This window comes from Octodon degus, unplaced genomic scaffold (genome assembly GCF_000260255.1).
Source record: "Octodon degus isolate 3935 unplaced genomic scaffold, OctDeg1.0 scaffold00019, whole genome shotgun sequence".
NCBI classification, from domain to species: domain Eukaryota; kingdom Metazoa; phylum Chordata; class Mammalia; order Rodentia; family Octodontidae; genus Octodon; species Octodon degus.
The window spans coordinates 8196842-8212406 of record NW_004524595.1 but is presented as its reverse complement, the minus strand read 5'-3'; the positions used below and the strand labels follow the sequence as shown (position 1 = coordinate 8212406).

The 15565-nt window shown below is 38.0% G+C and overlaps 1 protein-coding gene across 1 annotated transcript in view; it reads right to left on the bottom strand.

Moving 5' to 3' along the window:
• The window catches only part of Itsn2 (intersectin 2), a 167042-nt gene that overhangs the window by 149822 nt on the left and 1655 nt on the right, over positions 1-15565 (bottom strand). The window contains exon 2 of the mRNA XM_012513845.2: positions 7787-7892. The gene's annotated coding sequence lies outside the window, so the exon portion shown is untranslated. The remainder of the gene's footprint in view (positions 1-7786; positions 7893-15565) is intronic.

Genomic DNA, 15565 nt, shown 5'->3' with positions numbered 1-15565 from the left:
GACCTGTTCTAAGAGTCTATCCGCTGTCTACCTTTCCAGAGTTGCAAGACCTCTACGAAATTCAGTTCCATCTTATTCCCGTGCTCCTTCTTCTTTGTACCTGTGCAACTACCTTTCTTTTTTGGTGACATTCCCATTATGAAATTTTTCTTTTCCATATTCTATTTCATCTTTACCTCATCAAAGTATCACCTAGTATTATAAGTTGTTTTCACATCTTCCCATTTCTGTTAAAGAGACTGTCTGTCTATGAATGTTTCCTCATTTTTACATACCTACTGCCCAGCAGCCAGCCATCTGGTAGACACTAAATTATCCTCTAAGCATAAACCCCTGACTATGAGGGATCAGCATACTTTCTATTGCTCGTTCAATATACTCAGAGGCTGATACAGCAAAATGTAAACACTAAAAACAGGTCAGCAAACCTGAGCTTGAATCTCAGTGCAATTACTCCCAAGGTATGTGGACTTACCCATGAAACAGTTTTAATTTCCTAATCTATAAATGTGTACAGGGCTGGGGAGATAGTGCCACAGTCTAAGCACTTGCCTGGCAAGCACAAGAACCCAGGTTTGATACCCAGCACTGCATGCTGTGCCAGCCCCAGAACCCAGGTGCACCATGCTGGCTCCAAAACCAGGCATGGTGATACACACCTGTAATCCCAGGGCTGGGGAGGCTGACACAAGAGGATCACCACAAGTCCAAGCTGTGTATCAAGACCCTGTACCAAATAAATATAAATGTCTATAATTGTACCTAAATGCCAGAGTGAGTGTATGTGCGTGTGTACGTTACTGATTGAATCCAGGGCCTCACACATGCTAAGCAAGCACTCTACCACTAAACTATATCCTCAGCTCTTTTTAAATTTTTTTTGTTTGTTTGTTTTTGCGGAACCGGGGATTGAACTCAGACCCTTATGCTTGCCAGGGAAGCACTTATTCCACTGAGCCATCTCCCCGGCCCAGCTCTTTTTAAATTTTAATAGTGTCTAAGTTGCCCAAACTGGATTGAAACATGTGATCTTCCTACCTCAACCTCTCTAGCAGCTGGAATTAGAGGCAGAGCCATCATGCCCAGCAATACCAGGTTATTTTAAGGTTTAGGTATCTGCAAAACATGTTGTAGATTAAAGATGTGTGTAAATGATGGCTATTATGACTATTTATTAGTCATAATAAATAGTCACCAAAATATTATTTTTAACTATAGTCATTACTCAACTTGATTCTACTAAAAGAAATTACTTATACTTATTATTAAAAAATAGTATTTTCCAATGTAAATCAATAGCAAAATATATATATTTTTTTGAAATTGCCCCAACTTCTAGCCAGCCACATACTTGGAATCCTAATATTCAAGAAGCTGAAAGAGGACTGCTGCAAGTTCAAGGCCAGCCTAGACTACACAGTAAGACCTTGTCTATACATAAATAAAGAACTAGACCCCAAATACACAAACCATGCTGAGACCTAAAGATTTTATAGAACAGCCAAGTGTAGTAGTTCAGATACAATCCCAGCACTGTAGGAGGCTAAAGCAAGACAACCACAAGGTTGAGACTAATCTAGATAACTTAGGGAGACCCAGTCTCAAAAATTAAAAGAAAGAAAAAAGGCACCTGGGTTCAATCCCCAGTAATGGTGATGGGAGATAACTTCTCTACACAAACTTAATTCTTTTTTTTTTTAAAATAAACTTAATTCTTAATTTTAATTCTGCAATTTCAGTTTAAGATGTTTAAACACAAATTATAAGTTTTGATTTTTTAATGTGCTAATTTTAGATCACAAAGAATAAAAAAATAAAAGGGCAAGAACAAAAATGTTAAACTATAGTGAAGCAGTTAGTACTCAAATGATATAGAAGATTTAAATTAAACTGATTTTAAAAGAATCAGTCAACAACTCTCAACAGGACAATTCGCCCACACACAAGGAGGAAAAAAACACCTAAGAATAGCATGTGACTCAGCCTTCACCACTGTAAGAAGTACGGGAAGGCCAACTAGTTAATTTTCATCTGTCTCACATCAAAAGTAAAACTTAAAGCAAAATTATTATTTGCTTTGAATAAAAAATATACAGGGAAGTAGCTGAGTGCCGCATGGCTGTATCCCCAGTGTTCTGGGAGGCTGAGGCAGGAGGAGTGCAAGTTTGAGTCCAGGATTGCCAATTTAATGACCTGGCAAGACTTTACCTCAAAATTTTTTTTTTATTTTATTTAATTATTTTAAATTGTTGATGTTCAACTTATTATTATCGTGAGGTGACTACCACCGCCATACTGTATCCTGATGTTGCAAGTAGTGTGTTGAGGGTGACTCAGGAGGGAAGGGGAAAAAAAGCCTATGGTTTCTGCAGGCCAGGTTCATAGGGTTTCATGTGCCTCCCATGAGCACCAAGGAAGGTTAGTGAGGCATAGGGCATCTCTCAAGAAGGGGCACTGGCCTCCCAAATCACGAATAACTGCAGACGCAGCATACGGAGCAGTTTCTGTACCCACCTCAGGACACAGCCTCACCCCAGCCATTGTCCTTCTTCTATGGGCTACATCCACTATTTGGGAAATTGCGAATCCTGTGGAACAAGTATGCTGCAAACACTTCCCACTCGATGCTTAATTATGTCAAGGTATTTCACTCCTAAATCAAGTTGTTCTACTGAGCTTTCAGTCCATTTGATCATTCTCCAAGCTACTCAAAAAAATGTTTCTGTAATGTTTTAAAAGAGCCACGATTGGGCTGGCCAGATAGCTCAGCCGATTAAGGAGCAGGGGGTTCAATCCCCAGGTCTGCTGTGCAGACCCCACCCCAGGGTGCGCTGAGATGGCAAGTGAGACTGGGTATGGTGGCGTGCACCTGTAATCCCAGCTCTTGGGAGGCTGTAAACAGGCGGATCACTAAGAGTCTGATCTAGTAATGAGACCCTGAACACCCTTAGTGAGACCCTGAACACCCTGTAGACCCTTCCCTAAAATACAAAAAATAAAAACAAAAAAATAAAAGAGCCAGGACTGGGCCGGTAAGATAGCTCAGAGTAGATTAAAGCGCCTGCTTAGGCAGATAAAGGGGAAGGGGCTTGATCCCTGGGCCTGCTGTGCAAGCCCCACTCCCATGACACACTGAAACGGCGATTAATGGTGACACATGCCTATAATCCCAGCACTTGGGAGGCTGTAAACAGGAGGATCACTATGAGTCCAATACACGTAGTGAGACCCTGAACACCCTGTATACCTTGTACACCCTGTACTAAATACATTTTAAATGAAGAATAAGAACACTAAAAAAAGAGCCCGGATCCAGTTTAGTGCAAAGGTCCTAAATTTAATCCTCAGAACTAAAAAAAAAATTAAAAAAAAAATAAATAAAAGTATATAAGGAAAAAAACTCAGATAGATGCTTTACTTTCAAATAAAATATTACCTTTCTGAAACAAAGGTAACTTAAAATTTTGAAGCACTACAGGAAAACAATGTATGAACCTATCCACATTTAAAATTTTGAAAATAAGGGGCTGGGGATACAGTTCAGTGGCATAAGCACCTGCCTGGCAAGTGTAAGGTCCTGAGTTCGATCCCTAAAAGGAAAAGGGGGCCGGGGAGATGGCTCAGTAGAATAAGTGCTTCCCTGGCAAGCGCAAGGGCCTGAGTTCAATCCCTGGTTCTGCCAAAAAAAATAAAATAAAAGGAAAAGAAACAAAACATATGAAAACCATTTAGTACTTTAAGACATAGAGCCAGGGAGATGGCTTAGCGGAATAAGCGCTTGTCTGGCAAGTGCAAGGGCCTGAGTTCAATTCCCGGTACTGCCAAAAAAAAAAAAAAATGTCAAAGACAGAGAACTTTTAAAATAATGTAAACACTAATACTTCAAATAATTTACCAATGAAGAAATAAAACTAGGTAACAAATGTTAGTATCAATAGTAATGAAGAAAATGAGCTGGGCATGATGGTACACACCTGGAATCCCGGAGGCTGAAGCAGGAGGACTGCCACATCTTCAAGGCCAGTCTGAGCTACATAGTGATTTAAAGCTAGCCTGAACTACATTGCAAACCCTACCTCAAAATATTAGGAAAAAAGGAAAATGAAATTTTGCTTTGTTTCTGCTTAAAAATGTACTATTTACAAAAACACAATTAAAAAAATCTGAAAAATAAAAACAAAAAAACCACCAACCTTGGTAAATACCCAGAAATAGGAAAAGTTAGGGAACTGGGTATTTAGAGACACAGCCTATAGGAATAAAAAACAGTAGTGTAACTTCAAAGGCAATGTGCAAGTATCTATCAAGAATCCTACCAACATTCATGTGTGTAAGTCAGGAACTTCATTTCTAGAGCTGGGCATGCTCGTGCATGCCTACGATCCCAGTACTCAGGAGGCTGAAACAGCAGAATCACCATGAGTTTGAGGCCAGCCTGGGCTATACAGAGGAAGTCCAAGGCTAGCCTGAACTACATAGTGAGACCCTCATCTCAAAACAATAAAACAAAATGATAATTTCCACTTTTAAGAATGCCATAAGGAAATAATAATAGATGCAAGAAATCCCTTATTTACAAAGATATTCACAGCAGCATTAGTACTAGTTACACAGAAAAAAAGAAATAAATACGAATGATCAACAACGAGGAAATATACTGAGCCATCTACTGTGCTACCACATAAAACTGAATTCATATACGTGAATTAAATCTCAACAAAGGTATTTCTTTTAAAAGTCAAGGTTTTTGGGGGTGTTTGTTTGTTTTAAAGTTTTCTGAAACAAGGTCTTGCTCAGTAGTCCTGGCTGGCCTGAGACTCACAGTGATGGTCCTTGCCTCAGCCGTCCTAGTACTGGATTACAGGTGTGCATCACCACACTCAGGAAAAAAAAAAAAAAAAAAACAAGTTTAGCTCGATCATAAAACATGGAAATTGCCTAAGTTCTCATCATTTAAAATGTTATGATATAAATGTGTATTATTTGTCATTATGAACATCACAACAGCAGTTAAAAATCAATGAATATTTACTAAGTGCCAAGCCCTAATTACTGGTCTTCACACATTCTCAAGGCTGTTAGCACCAATACAAGCGTTATGAGGAGCTTCCTTAGGAGGTTTCTGACCCACTGCCACTCACCCACTAGGAGGCTGGCCCAAGACAAACCATGCTTTAAGGGTAACCTCACAAAACATTCTCACAGGCTCTCTGGAAATATTAAAGACATCCCCCCCCCCCAGGGGAAAGTACCAGGAATCCAAATCAGGACCTTGTGCTCACCAGGCAGGCACTTGTACCACTGAGCTATATTTCCAGCCCTAAACACAGATACTGAAATTGAATTTTAATTACTTCAGAAAGAAAAGAAAGACACAGTACCCCTGAACTGCCCTGTCACTCTAAGCAGTCCAGTGCAGCAGCCCAAGGTAACCTATCCAAAAGACAAGCCTGATTATTGCTGCTAACAACCACATGCCAGTGTTATACCTTCATCCTTGTAAAAACCCTGTGGATATTACTATGAAACCTCTTCTCTTTAGAGAAAAGTGAGGCACAGAGAGAGCATTACAGTTCTAAAGCTAACAGGCTGAACTGAAACTAAAATCATATTCAGACAACAAAACCCATGATTCCAACTAGCGTTAACATTGTACAATGCATACAATACAAGGAAGGGAGGAAGGAAGGAAAAGACTGGGAAAAGATACCAAATGTGGTTTTCACTGGATGGTAGACTTGAAATGAATTTTTTCTTTTGCAATCCCCCATTTTATATGTGTGGATGCATAAGAAATACCTTCATCCTGGGAACTGGTACACTTTCACATCACATCTTGATCCTTTATAGTCCCCCTCCCCTTCCCTGCCTCTCATCTCTTCACAGACCCAAATCCCCTTCCATTTCTGCATAGTCTTTTTTTTCTGTTTTATCAATTAGCATATTTTATTTTTATAAAGAAAAAAACTTTTAAGTTATATAATAAGAAACTGAGGAAAAGAATTTGGGAAAATATTTACATTAACCAACAAATTACATTGCTAATATATAGAAAGTGTTGTCTCCTTTTATAAGCAACAATCAATGTATCTCAAAATCAAACCAGTAACTTAAGAAAGAAATGTTTCTTATCAAAGTTGGAAGAAAAAAACCTTAGAAATATAATCAATTAGATCCAAAAGCTATAACTCTTGTAGCATAGGTCTTGCTTTATCTTGGTCTTAACCATCCAGCAGAAAAGTATAAAAACGAAGTATAAGAAGTAAGCCATGCTGTTATGTTGAGCTGTAGGGGACTCAGGTCAACAATTTCTGACCCTGCCAGTCCAGTGAAAGACCTAATACTATATGGACTACTGAACTCCTTAAGAATATTTTGCTGAGTTAACATACCTATAATATTCAAATGACGGAACTAAACAAAAAAGGGGATACAGATGAATGTCCATTTTGTATCTGTGTATTCAAAGTGGTTAGGATAGATATATAGGGGCTGGAGAGATGGCTCAGTGGTCTAAAGCACCTACTTGGAACAAGCTTGGCAAAGCACAGGGACTGCGGTTCAATCCTCCAGCACCACATGCCAGCCAGCCCCGCCCCCTGGTGGGCTGAGCTGGCCACACACACACACACACACACACACACAAAATGTTAAAATAAAAAAAAATTTAAAAAAAAAAAGGATAGATATATAGTTACATTCTCTTAATGGATTTGTTCTAATGGTGTTTGTAAATAGGATATCATGTCTGCATCTTGTACAGCAATTAACCACTAGGAAGAATGTATGCAATGTGTTAATTATTGAAACTGTCCTTCCAATTTGATTTGAAACTGTCTCATTGCTATTTGTTTCTCAATAAAATTATGGGGAAAAAAAAGAAATATAATCAAGGCTGGAGAGAAAAACAGTTGAGGTCTAATCAAATGTATTAACATATCAGGAAAAGGTATGAATGAACCTGAAGTCACCAGAGAAGGGCTCAGGGCTTGTTCTCTTGCACTTCTGGCAAAGGCTTTGTGTGTGCAAACACAAATTCATCCAACTTCCCTGGGCTTTCCAGAATGCTTTCTTGTTTCCTGTAGTAGGAATCCAACCAATAGCTTTCACACCAAGCTACATCTCAACCCTCATCCCCAATAGTGGGGATTATCCAGGGGCTTTTGCCCTGAGTTACATACATCTCTAGTCCTTTTTTTTTTCCCCTCCCTTTTTTGGGGGACAGGATTTCACTATAGTTCAGGCTGGCCCTGAACCCACTATGGAACCGAGGCTGGCCCCAAACTCTGATGATCCTCCTGCCTCTGCCTCCTAAGTGATGGAATTACAGGCATTCACTACCATGCGCAGCCTTGCCATTTATTTTAAAACAGTGTCTTGCTAGCTAAATCAGTAAGTTGCCAGGCTGGGCTCAAACTTTCAATCCTTCCACCTCAGCCTCCCAGAATGCTGAAACTATAGGCATGTGCCACCACACTTTTTAGAATCTTACCCAGATTACAAGACTCTCCAACTTCTTCCACACGTTAGTAACAGGGGAAAGCCAGAAGAGAAACCTAATGGGTTAAAAAAAAAAACAAAAAAACAAAAAACCCAGAAGGAAGATTCAAACATTCTGAATATTATAAAAAATATATGGGGTCAAAGAGATTTATTCTTCAGGTCTTCTCAGATGCAAGGGTAATAATCATGAAATCATGCCCAACAACATGGGAAAGCACTACTCCTGCTTTCATGCTGGATTTCACTCTCTGGCCTCTGCCTCCCACCATTCTCCCCTACTGACCTCAGAGCCCAGGTTCAATGTTACTTCATGAGTATTCAAGTTTCTCAATTTTGTATCTGTAGAAGGCTGATCTCATTCCTGACTTCACCAGCACCACCATGAATACCTTCAAATAATAAATATTTACTGAGTCATTGGATGTACAAGTGAAGGAATGCAAAAGAAGAATGCGACAAAAAATCAGAATTCTAAGTAAATGCTTTCTCAGTACAAAGAAAGGACAAAGATGGGCAGTTCACTTTGTTTTAGGAAACTAAAAACTTTTTAGATAAGAAATCCTGGAAAAAATGACTCCCAAACTAAGTAAACAACTTAATAGCCAGCTTCGAGGAGAAAGATTTTTAGGAATTGGGACAGAAATGGGCAAAGGCATGATGAAAGAACTGCTTGTTTAAAAGACAATGTCAAAACACAACCTCAAAAGTCATGTGTCAGGGTCTGTGTCTAGATGTCCCCCTAAAGCCTCATGCAGCCATAGGCCTTTTTCATAGGTGGATGAATCTGGAGTGTGCAATGCTTGGATTAAGCGTGCTGGGATGAAGGGTGGGTGATTGCTGGATCAGACCACTGACTGGATTGGTTCTACTCTAACCCCAGCAGTCTGGATAAGATAAAAGGAACACAAAAAGGCTTGTCTTCCCTTTTTGCACTTGTTGGTTTTGCTGTTCTCTGGCACCAGCCATGTGCCACCCTGCTCTGGAGTCGGGATTATGGACTGAAACCTCTACAAAGTGTGACCTAAACCAATCTTTCTTCCCTTAACTTTGAAAGATGTTGAGCATTTTGTCTCAGCAAAGTAACTAAGAAAAGTAACTCAGAGAAAAGTAACTAAGACAGCATGTAAAAATTAAATGAGTTAATAAATGTAAAACACTCAATATATTTTATTCATTAACTTTTTATAAGCTGGCTATATCATCATCTTCTAAAAATACATTTAAAAAACTAAGATAACCTGGAGAAAAACTAAAAAATTCTTGAAAAATTATACATTAAATGACAGAATTACTATTCTTAATGTATAAAGAACTCAAAATAAGCAAGATGAATGTGCCAATAGAAAGACACAGAGATCACTATTTCTCAGAAAAAATGCAAACAAACATAGTCTTATTGACACTCAAAGAAAAAAATAATAAAGTGAGATAGTCTTATATTAAATTAACAGATTATAGCCAGTTATGGTGGTACATGCTGTAACCTAGCACTCTGGAGTCTGAGGCAGGATGATCACCAATATGAACTCAGCCTGGGCAACTCAATGACTTAGCAAGACTCTGTCCTCAAGTTTAAAAAAAAAAAAAAAGAAAGAAAGAAAAGAAAACACTAGTATGTAGCTCAGTGCAAAGCCCTACATCCAATCTCCACCATAAATAAATAAATAAATAAATAAGCAAGCAAGCAAGATTTTTTTTTTTAAGGCCAGTGTTTCCAAGCACAGAGGAAAGTAGGATGTATTTATGTGGTCCTTAGGAAGTATCCATATCTTTTTTTCCAATAATTCTATCAGAAGTTTATTTATTTATTATTTATTTATTTTGTATTTTAGGGAAGGGTCTGCAGGGTGTTCAGGGTCTCACTACTAGATCAACTTGTAGTAATCTGCCTGTTTACAGCCTCCCAAGAGCTGGGATTACAGGCATGTGCCACCACGCCCTGTCTCAATTGCCATCTCAGCGCGCCCCAGGGGGCTTGGCATGGCAGGCCCAGGGATCAAACCCCCAGCCTCTGCGCCTGCTTGCAGGTGCTTTAATCCACTGAGCTATTTGGCCAGTCCTTATGAGAAGTTTATTCTAAGAAAATAATTGTGAGTATGAACACAAATATATCCACAAATATGTTAAGTCTGGCATATTTTAGAATAACCAGAAAGTTACAAACTACCTTAATGTTAGCAATGCAATAAAAATGATTATAACTCTTCAAAATAAAAGAATGATTATAAGCATAGAATCAAAGTTAGAATAAGTTTATATACTGTTCACAACTTAGTAGCTCTGTGATCTTGGGCAAATTAACAAACCTGAACTTGCTCAATTTTATCAACTATAAAATAAATAATAACTGAACAGCTCTTAAAGAGCAGTTAAAGACTAAAGTAGGGGCCAGGGAGATAGCTCAGTAGAATAAGCGCTTGCCTGGCAATTGCAAGAGCCTGAGTTCAATCCCTGGTTCCGTTTAAAAAAAAAAAAAAAAAAAAAAAAAGGCTATATTAGTTAAAATACATTAAATACCTCAAAAATAAGTAGGACATAGTGAATGGTCAACAAATGTTAGTACCAGTAAGACTCAGGAGTAGCAGGGTAACATTAGATAGTCAATAAAAGTATGCTGAGGATAAATATTTAATAAAACATTGCCATGTTCTGATAAATATTAGTGAGCTACAAAGTAAGCTACATAATAAAGAGGCCACGGATGTAGCTCAGTAGTACAGCTCTAACTTAGCATTCTCAAGACCCTGGGCTCAATCCCCAGTACTGAAAGCAAAAAAAAAGTAAAGTACATAATTCCATTATCTGTAAAGAAAATGTTCTACAAGAAGTATTACTAAGATATTAAAAATGGTTATTTCTGGGTAATAAAATTATTAGCAACTATTATGCTCTTCCTTAAACCTTCCTATAGATTTCCAATTTTCTACATGGAATATATATTATTCATCACACTAAAAACAGTACACATAAAAAAAAATCAATATAATTTTAAAACAAAAGCAATATAGGATTTTTAGGAAAAATCAAAGATATTTATTCTAAGCCATCTGGCAAGTTGTTGTTTTGGGCTTACATTGTAGCTGGGGGGTTTTGTTTTGTTTCTCAGAATAAACAGAAAAAGAAAATTCAAAGATTACAAATCAAATAATATTATTAAAATAATAAACATTTATTTTAAATATAGTACACTGAAACACTGTTAAGTCTTTCTCTCTCTTTCTCTTTCTTTTGTGGCACTGGAGATTAAATACAGAGACTCGACCTTGTACCCCTCCAGCAACCTAAGCTTCCCACAGTGCTGGAATTGTACATATATACCAAGATACTCACTTTAAGCTCATTAGTATACATTAAAACTATCATTCACAACATGTGTACTGTAATCCTCCTTAAATCTTGAATTCCTTTTCTCAATTACTATCTCCCCTACCAGTACTGAACAAATTCTAACTTCTAGACATTCTTTTTCTCCTTTCTTAAATTTAACAGGCACTAGGGCAAGTTTTTTAATATATTTTGTTGGCTGGTTATTCCATCAGTGCTCACACTAGTTCGTTCGTTCGTTCTTTCTTTCTTTCTTTCTTTCTTTCTTTCTTTCTTTCTTTCTTTCTTTCTTTTCTCTTTTTTTCTAAGACAGGGTCTTGCTATATAGTTCAGACTGGCCTTGAGCTCACTATGAGCCCAGGCTGGCCTTTAACTCAGGTGATTGCCTTCTCTCAGCTTCCCAAGTGCTGGGATAACAGGTGTGCACCACAAAACCCAGCTTTTAAGTCAGTTCTTGCAAGTAATCACTCAATGGGGACACACGCACACCTACAATCCAAGCACTTGGGAAAGCTGAAGGAGGACTGCAAGTTCAAACCCAGCCTAGGCAACTTAGTAACTTACTGCCAAGAACCTGTCTCCAAATTTAAAAAATAAAAAGGGCTGGGGATGTGGGTCAGTGCAACAGTCCTGGTTTTTTTTTTTTTTTTTAAAGGATTTACACTATGAATCATGAATAACTTGATTAATAAGTTTTTTGTCATTGTTTTGAGACAGGGTCTCACTACAAAGCCCAGTCTGGCCTCAAACTTTTGCCTCAGCATTCCCAGGTGTTGGCATTACAGGGGTACGCCACACCACTCAGTGTGGTCCTAACTTTTTAAAGCCAATGATAGGGAACAAAGAAAAGTAAGAAAAAAGGTGGAAGGCTTTTCCCCCAATAAAAGCTCTAAAAAGACAAGAATAAGACAAGACCAAGGACAGATTTAAGAGTTAACTGCAGGTGCGTTTTTTCAAGATAAGACTCTCATCATGATCTGAAGACTTATTATAAAGCTCAGAGAAGTACCAGGAAAAAGTCTGGGCTTATTTTATCTAGATGTCCCCCTGAAAGTCCCATGTAGTTATCGGTGGGACTTGCATGGTGCAATGCTAGGATCAAGGGCAGTGGGATTAAAGGTGTGAGTGCTACATGCCTTAAGTAGCCTGAATAAGATATAAGGGTAGAAACAACAATCATCCCTTGCTTGCTTTGCTACCTTCTGCCCACCATGAGCTGTCTTTCTTCTGCGATGCCTATTTGTCATACCACCCTACCTTGGAGCCGGCTGACTATGGACTAAAACTTCTACAAATTGTGATCTAAATAAACCTTTCCTCCTTTAACTTTCAGTGTCAGGTATTCTGCCTCTGCAATGAGAAAAATAACTAAAACAATGACCAATATCTAACCTAGACGATGCCACCTCCATCATCCTTACTGCTCAGCTCTTCAGAATACAGAAGAACTCCGAATTTAGGAACCAAGGTGCTGGAAGGAAGACTAACAACTCCTAGTCAGAATCACTGGAAAGAGAACTAGTCACAGAAGGGATAGACAGAAAGCAGGGAAAACCTAATACAGGTGGGACAGTTTTAGGACTATCTGAATTAGGACTCTGCAGCAAGACAGTCAATGTACAAGTGTGTCACTGGAACTTCAGCAGAGAAAAACCTAAAATGCTTTGAGTGAAAAAGACTTCTTTTTTTCTACCACTTGGGTTTTGGGGACTTAATAAAACAGAAGAAATATCACACATGCATCCCCAGTCCATGTATAGGCAAGTTTCATGAAACTTTGAAATCCTCACTTTTATTTCCAAAGTAATATTTCATGCTTACTAAGAAAGTAAAACTGCCAAAGGTTACATAACTTGTGAGATTTATTAATCTGATCTACTCAGTTCTTCTATGTAAGAAGGCATTTTACAAGCACCACAAAGGTATATTAGATGGAAGACTGAGGAAGGAGGGGTATGAGCAGAGCACCTGAATATGTCAGTCTGCTTCACAAGAATAAAAGGGCAGTGCAAAGCTTACCAACAGACTCCTAATGGCCAGGGCAAACCCTGTTGGTGCCTTATCTTTTTGGACTTCTGCAGGTGACACTAGTTTTCCCACTGTCACCTCTCCCTAGTCAAGTACCCTTCACACTGCACCTGTGTTTCAAGACTTTGAAGCAATCATCTAAAACAAGAAATCAAGGGGACTGAAAAAGGGGAGATCCCTTGTTCTTTTACCTTATTTCCCACTTTCTCACATGGACTATTTTGACAGTACGATTAAAAATTAAGGGCAAACACGCTTATTTCTTTATCAGCCACTGGGTAAAAACAAAGATTAAAAGAGGACTAAGCTGGATTAGTTTAAAACTTCTCACTGACGCAAACTGGAATAATAGCAGACAACATTTATCAGGCACTTAAACCAAGCAGCAGTCACTGTGCTAATTTGTACTTGATATTATACTATGAGATAGGTACTATTATTATCCCCATTTTACAGATAAGAAAATAGAAACTTAGAAAAGTAAAGTAACTTGCCCAACATCATACAGCTATTTGGTGCTGTGCTGGAAGACTTTATTCTGATCTAGTATCATTATGAGAAAAATACATGAAATTTTTATTGAATGCAAATACTAATTAAAAAATGAATATGCATTCATGAAGAAAAAGATCTAGAAAGCAAGAGTTGGCTAAACAAAACAAGTTTAACGTTATCCAGCAATAGATCTCTAAATGTCTATCATAACCACTACTGAATAGCTCCACCGTAAAGAACTAAGTAACTCAATCTCCCAATATAATGCAATATATTCTGCAAATGAAATATGCTGCCCCTATTAGTAAAAATTCTTGTCTTGATCTATTCACTGTCCTATTTCTGCTCAGTTCCTCCCTTCCTCCTCCATTTCTTCTCTGCCTTCATATCCTTTAAAACCATTTTAGTTCCTCTTTTTCAAGTACAAGTACACTTTACCAAAAGAATGCCGACATTAGTCTCTGCTGCACAGCTGTAAAATGGTACAAACTCAAGCATCTCCAGCACAAATGCAACATTTCTAATGCACCTTAAGCTCTAGATCTATGCAATTGCAGAATTGTAAATATTTTTTTTAACTTCACACTTGGAATCCCACCTTTGATAATTAACACCTCAAAACAGTGGTTCCCTTTTATTTAGGCTTTCTTCAAAATTGTTTTTCACAAATTCTTCCATAAGTACTTGTAAAAATTACAAACCCAGGTGTAGTGGCACACATGTTTAATCTCAGCACTTGGAAGGCTGAGCCAGGAGAATCGAGAATGGAAAGCCAGAGGCTGGGGAGATGGCTCAGTAGAATAAGCACTTCCCTGGCAAGCACAAGGACCTGAGTTCAATCCCTGGTTCCGGAAAAAAAAGAATTGAAAGCCAGCCTAAGTTATACAGCAAGTTCAAGATCAGCCTATCTAGACCTTGTCACAAACAAATAAACAACAAAAAGAACTAGAATTTTAAAAAGGAAATACACTGTTAGAAATATATTTTTGTAGCAGTTTCTTCTGAATCATTTCTAGAAATTAATACAATTACAGGTAAATATAGTACCATATATGTAAAATGTTACTTATCAATACTCTAATATGTACTTCCATTCATTCACTCAACAAATAACTTCTAACTACCCACAGAGTATCTCTTTTTCTTCTCTCTGAATAAAGATGAGTGTAACAGATAAGGGCACAGGTACTGAAGTTAATTAAGATGATCTTCCTTTGAAACATACCTCTTGTACTAAACTCAAAAGACCTGGAATAGTCAGTTGAACTCCAGGTTAACATTTCAATTATTTATTTGATGGGAGAGCAGTAATTATTTCTAGGGCCTTTGTGAGCTTTAAATTATTATGTAAAACAGTTAGCATTGAGCCTAATACACTGTTCTACACATGGCCACTGTGGAAGATTGTAATATTGAAAAAAGTATAGTTGAAGATGATGGTCAATAAATACTCTGTCTTATTAAAAAGATAGGGGGCCAGCCACAGAGCTCAGCAGATTAAGGGACAAGTTTCAGTTCCATTTCTAGCTGGGCCTCACCCCGGGGCATGCTCAGCAATTGAGCCTGTGCATGGTGGCACGTGCTATAATCCCAGCACCTGGGAGGCTGAAAACAGGTGGATCACAAGTCCAATCTGTGTAGTGAGACCCTGTCCACCCTATACTAAATACATTTTTGAAAAAAGAAAAAAGAAAAAGATGGAAATTTATGAAATTCTGTATCAAAGATATAATAACGCTAAAAATCCTAGAATTATGTAAATCTCTTCCACCTTTTGGAAGGACTTGCTAAAACGTTATAAGTTATCAAATTATAAATCTTAGCGTTATGTAAAAAAAATCTTTCACCTTGGGCTCAGGGGCACAGCACTTGCCTGGCAAGCGCAAGGTCCTCAGTTTTATTTCTAGTACCTAAATAATCTTCCACCTTCTAAAACGATTTAAAAAAAAATACAAATCCAGTCCCCAGAATGTGCCTCATGTATTTCCTCATGTTCTGCAGAAATCAGGATTTGAGCCCTGAGATATGCTGAACAATAGTAGCTTCCAACTCAATAATTTTGTACTGGCCAAATTTTCTCAAATCAGCTGACCTTTCATAACAAAGGTGAACAACGGGAATAATTATGGGGCCAGGGAAATAACTCAGTAGAATAAGTGCTTGCCTGGCAAGCTCAGGGTCCTGAGTTCAATCCCCAGTACAGAAAAAAAAAAAA